This window comes from Panicum virgatum, chromosome 1K (genome assembly GCF_016808335.1).
Source record: "Panicum virgatum strain AP13 chromosome 1K, P.virgatum_v5, whole genome shotgun sequence".
In the NCBI taxonomy this organism is placed as follows: Eukaryota; Viridiplantae; Streptophyta; class Magnoliopsida; order Poales; family Poaceae; genus Panicum; species Panicum virgatum.
The window spans coordinates 34278187-34284378 of NC_053136.1; the positions used below are offsets into that span (position 1 = coordinate 34278187).

General features: G+C 45.7%; 1 pseudogene; it reads left to right on the forward strand.

Moving 5' to 3' along the window:
- Positions 1 to 897: 897 nt before the first annotated feature.
- LOC120703910 lies at positions 898 to 5984 on the forward strand (annotated as a pseudogene).
- The last annotated feature ends 208 nt before the right edge of the window (positions 5985 to 6192 follow it).

The following is a 6192-nucleotide window of genomic DNA, read 5'->3' on the forward strand; positions in this document are numbered from 1 at the left end:
GCCTCCGCCTCGTCGTCTTCCCTCTCCCTCCCTCCTATAAATCCCCTCTCCCTCCTCGCTCCCCCCGCATCCGCGCAACCGACCGCCTTCGCCATCATCCCCTCGACTCGCCGCTCCGATCCGTCCCTCGCCCGCCCCGCCCATGTACAACGCCCAATCGCACCTCAAGGCCTCCCGCCGCCGCCGCTGGACCGTCTACTCCGACGACGACGACAACGACGGCGCCATGGACATTGATAACATGGACATGGGCGGCGGCTTCGTCCCCCGACGCCCCGACGACCCCAGCGCCGCCGCCGGGCGCCTCCCGGCGAGGCGGCGGAAGGTGCGCGCCAACATCATGTTCGGCCCCCGCGCCCGCTACGGGTCGGATTTCCTCGGCCTCGCTAGGGTTAAGCGCGAGCACGGCCCCTACGACGGCATCTACAGCCAGTACTCCACGTACCGCGCCGCCGCCGCCAACGCCGACCCATTCGACTTCGACGGTGAGCGCTGCCCGTATCGCAAGGTTTCGATCTTGCCGGTCAAGCGCAGCCACGCGGCTTCCACGTCGGCAGCCGCCGCCGCCAACCCGACGCGCCACGCTTCTCTGGACGCAACGAGGGTGGTGGACGCGGTCGTCGCCGCCGCGCCCGCGGCTGCCTCTGCGGCCGATGCGCCGCTCAACGCGGCTCCGCCGGCCGCAGGGACGATTGCACACCCGGCCGCCGCCTCCGCCCCTATCTCCGGTCCCAGAATTGTCCTCGTGCCGCCAGAACCGGAAGTGGGGCACCCAGCACCGGCGGCTACGAGCGTCATGCCCAGGGCGTCCCCGTACCAGCGTTTGGCCGCGCGGCGCTCTACTCTACTCCGTGGTTCGATGCGTCCTGCCTGTAGCGTCTTGTCGACGAAAGGTATGATGCGGGCTGGCGGCCTGACCCTGTCCGGAGGATCTGGGCCCGTCGTCTCAGCTCCAAAGGGGGCGGCTTTGGAAATGTACTGCCGGGACATGACGGCCAAGGCAAGCAAGATGGATCCCGTGATCGGCCGGGACGACGAGATCGACCGCATCGTCTGCATCCTCTGCCGGCGGACCAAGAACAACGCCATGCTCGTCGGCGCTCCCGGGGTCGGCAAGACGGCCATCGCAAGGGGCTCGCGCAGCGCATTGTTGCGGGGGCTGTGCCCGCTGCGCTCGCTGGGGCGCGCGTGGTGGAGGTCGACCTTGGCGCAATGGTCGCGGGGACCAAGTACCGTTGCATGTTCGAGGAGCGCATCAAGAAGGTGATTGAGGAGGCAGAGGCCGCAAACGGCAAGGTTGTGCTGTTCATCGATGAGGTGCACATGCTGCTCGGTGCTGGGCAGTGCAAGGGTGGTTCCATGGACGGTGCCAATCTGCTGAAGCCAGCTCTGGCGCGTGGCCGCATCCGCTGTGTGGGCGCCACAACGTTCGACGAACACCGCAAGTATGTTGAGAATGATGCTGCGTTTGAGCGGCGGTTCCAGAAGGTGCACGTCCAAGAACCGAGCATGCTGGCGACAAATTGCCATTCTCCAGGGCCTCAGAGAAATATGAAGAGCACCATGGCACCAAAATTCAGGACGCAGCCATAGTAGCAGCTGTCCTGCTTGCCAATCGCTACATCACAGGTGCGTTCAAGTTTTAGCCCTTTGCTTGGCTACTTGCATCTTAGCAATATTTATGTTTCTGTCATGGCTCCACGCCAAGAGGATGTGGGGAAGCAGTGACTGAGCTGAACTCAACGAAGTAATTTTATGAACTTGTGTGGAACTAACAAGTGCTGAATAAATTGTGATGAAAATTTCACTTGTTAGGGGCCTGTCTGGTAGAGCCTCGAGCTCAGGATTTCAAGCATATTTAGAGCTGGGTGCACCAAAACTGTTTGGGTGAACCATCATTTATATTTTAGATTAAAAATAGTGAATTAAACTACTTTGTTTTAGTCTACAAACTCTGCATCTGATACAGAATTAGCCCCTTGACAAACAGGGCTATATAAGGATGATATATCCATCAAGACCACTTAGATTTTTCAGTACTGAATCTATTTCGCTCCGGAAATAAGCATGCACATGAAAATAGGCTTAGTTTAAATGAAATGATCATCTAAAACTAAAAGTATGTTATTAAAGATGATTTAATAGTCCTTGGTTCTCCAGATGTAAAGCCATTAAAGAAGTTCTGACTGCTTGTTAGTTACTATTGAATGCTTTTCTCGAGCTTGTAACTGTACCAATATTGTTTGGATATGCTAACAAATTAACCATACAGTGTTGCTATAAAACTTTGTTGCGATTTATTTTATATGATTAACTAATTGCTTTCTGTATAATGTTTAGTGCTATGCATTGACTGATCGCACATATATGTATGTTAACAATATATCTTAACATTGGAAATGAATATTCTTTTTGACAATGTGGCATTCTTGAGTTAAAATTTCTCTCTGTTGAACTGAAGCCTCCATTGATCTTCCATTATTTCCAGACTAAGATTATCATATCCTAAATGAGATGTAACATTGAACATGTAAATTCGTTGTTGAAATTTATCTGCATTGAATTTTCAAGAATAAGTCATCAGTATCCTGAACCATATGCAACTTTGAAGCATCTACAATAGCATTGAGAATAGGTGAAGGTAGTAATGTGATATATGCATTGCTGGTGGCGAAAATTTGACCCATTTAAGACAAAATATGGCTTGCTATTGCCACCAGAGCCATAGCCAGTAAAGGTCTAGCATCTTTTACCACCTTTACACAATATATATACTTTTAAAATGATTCTAACTCACTTGCCAGCATCTACTCTTATTTGTGTTTGTTGAATTATATGGTAGATTTAAAATAAAATCTACATCCCAGTGGAATAAGGTAAATCTTGGATTCTTCTGATCAATCTCATCTCCTCAGATTCTACTAATTGGTCCCATCTTGAAATCTTTGATTGCCACTGTAGCAACAGACAAAAAATTTCTAGTACTGTGGCATTACTTCGGTCAGGCATCAAATAGTATTTTTAAAATTAAGATGTGATTTACATAGAAATAATGGGTTCCACAATGTAATTCTAACAACCTAACTCTAGCCAGTACTTATTAGTACACTACACATGTTGACGGGGTTCTCATATTTTTGAAGGTCGTCAATTTCCTGATAAGGCAATTGATCTTATTGACGAAGCATGTGCCACTGCAAGGATGCAAACTGATAACATATTGAAAGGAAGCAGCACACAGCATGTCTCTGAAAATTCCACGAAGGAAGCTATTGTTTCCCCAGACCAAGTTGCAGAGGTATGGCATTTGGATCTTGTTTTTTCTTGTACACAAGTGTTAAGCAATTAACAATGGAAATGTGTTACTGTGTCTGTGTTGCTTTTGTATTTGTTTGAACCTGTTGCATATTTTGCTGTTGGAATCCTGTACACCTGCTATGCCTAATCAGTCTAGTCTCTAGTGTAACATGTCTTACTCTGGGGGGGGGGGGATTGACTATTATTCAGGTAGATGTAAGGTTGACATATGAAACAAGTGAGTACACAAAAATACAAAGTGTAGAATTGCCCTAGATATTCTGATATTTTGAATTTTCTCCATTACTGATCTTAAAAATTCTTGGCATTTTCATAGTCTCGAGCTTGCAATTTTAAACTTTTACTCTTTTAGCCATAACATATATACTTAACTGCTAAGTCTTTTTCTCTTTTCTTGTACAATAAATTTAGGACTTCGTTTGCAAATTAAGAATGGTTAGAGGTGAGGTGATTGTAAAAAAATTACTGAGAGAACTAATAAAAATTGTTGCCTTTACTAAGGTGGATTCACAAGGACTTGGAGGCTTGGAGCACAGTACTATTCTAAATTAACTTGCTCATGATAATTTAACATTTCTTGTGCTTGTGAATGACTGGTCTTGGGCTGAGCATATGTTTTGCATACTACTCTATTTGTGGACACCCTTCCCCACGTCTGCAAAGGGAATAAAATCCTAGGAAGTTTATCAGATAGAACCATTTTTCTAACTAGTATACATTTTTTTTGTTAGCCTGTTAGTGTACAACAAGGTAGATTTAGATATCGTGTGGGGATATTATCATGCTCATTCATGATGCTATGTTCTAACTTTGTTACTTTGTTTACCTGAAGGTTGTGTGTCGGTGGACTGGCATTCATGTGAATACACTTGACCAGGATGAGAAGCAAAAGTTAATGTGCCTTGCAGATAGATTGCGTGAACGAGTTGTAGGCCAGGAAGCAGCAGTCAACCTGGTTGCACAAGCAGTGTTAAGGTCAAGGGCTGGGCTGGATCAACCTGGCCAACCAATCAGCTCTTTTCTTTTCTTGGGCTCAACTGGTGTTGGGAAGACAGAACTTGCAAAGGCTCTTGCAGAGCAGCTGTTTGACAGTGAGAAGATGTTGATCCGGTTTGACATGAATGAATTTGTTGACAGCCACTCAGTGCTACGTCTCATTGGAGCACCTCCCAGGTTTTATACCATTTTATTCTCTCACACCACTTTTCATCAACAAGGCTAGTTTTTGGATTTGGGTTGATCTATATGCTTTTTTTTTGCTTGAAGCTATCATGGTCATGAGGATGGAGGACAGCTAACCGAGAAAGTCAGGCAACGGCCGTACAGTGTCATCCTTTTTGATGAAATTGAGAAGGCTGACAAAGCAGTGCTCAATGTTTTCCTCCAGCTCCTTGATGATGGTGTGTTGACCGATGGTAAAGGCAGGACCGTTGATTTTAAGAATACCATCATCATTATGACTTCAAATCTTGGAGCTGAGTACCTAATGGAAGCAATGGCTGGTGAAAAATCGATGGAGGCTGCACAGGACTTTGTGGTTGAGCAGGTTTGCAATCCCTAGTTGCTCTAGATATTTAATGATCAAATAATATTAGTTTGTTGGAATGATGACAAATATGTTGTCCTAGCAGGTCCAGAAACATTTCAGACCTGAGTTCCTGAACAGGCTGAGTGAGCTTGTGATATTTGAGCCATTGTCTCAAGATAAACTGAGGGAGGTTGCTAAGGTCCAGATGAAAGGCATCATCGCTCGTGCAGCCGATAAGGGCATCACTCTATCTGCAAGCGATGCTGCGTTGGATGTTGTCTTGTCAGAATCACACAACCCAGTAAGCATGATATCATCTTTCATACTAACATCCTTTACATGCTCAGGCACAGTTTTCTTATCACTTGGAACTAGGTAGCTATGTAGCTATGACATGTTTATATTCTTCGCAGCTTTATGTTGCAAGGCCCATCAGGAGGTGGTTGCAAAAGAATGTGACGACAAAGCTCTCTGAGATGCTTTTTAGAGGAGAAATAGATGTAGATACTACCGTCATCATCAAGGCTTCCGAAGATAAGAAAAATCTGAAGTATGAAGTGGTGAAGAACTTGTCTGAACGCCAGGCTCATCGTCGAGACAAGATGCCACTTGTGGAGACTCCTTGCGACTCTGAGAGTGACGATGACGTTGAGATAATTGCTCCCTACATAAAGAAAATGAAGGGGGTTGAGATATTTGCTCCCTACCTAAAGAAAATGAAGGGGATAGCCATGCCATCATCCATCATCCCCCGAGAAGTGATCGCAACCTTCTACTTTGGTTAATGAGACGGTGGATCTGCAGAGCAGGTATAACTGAAGATGGTCGTCTCTAATGTTTAACGTCTACCAGGTGTCAGGTCAATTTGCCTTTTGCTGTCTGTTGAACTATGAAGATGCTACCTTGTTGAACTTATTGTGTGCATGTCGTTTAATCTGTTGGGTTAATCTACCTGGCAATCTTGTTTTTTTAGTCGCTGAAAATGTTAATAAGGAAATAGTGCCGTGCATATCTAGCATATTTCTAGCACATATCTAGCAGATGCTGTAGTGCTACAGTGCTGATCGTGAGCTTGTTATCCTACGTGGCAATGCAAGAGTGTCGGCTTGCAAGAGAAATGAAAGTGGATTTTAGAGTATGTTTGTGAAATATTATGGTCCGTTGTCATTTACGTGAAGCCACTAATTAGCTGTAAGAAATTTGACAGCTTGTTTTTTCTACAACCTTTTTAGATACTTCAATTCAATGTTACATCAATAATTTTATGGAAAGAAGGAAATGAACTCTTACAATCTTTCTCGCACAACAGCACGAGTTTCCATCACTCACCCTAGGAAGTTACTGTT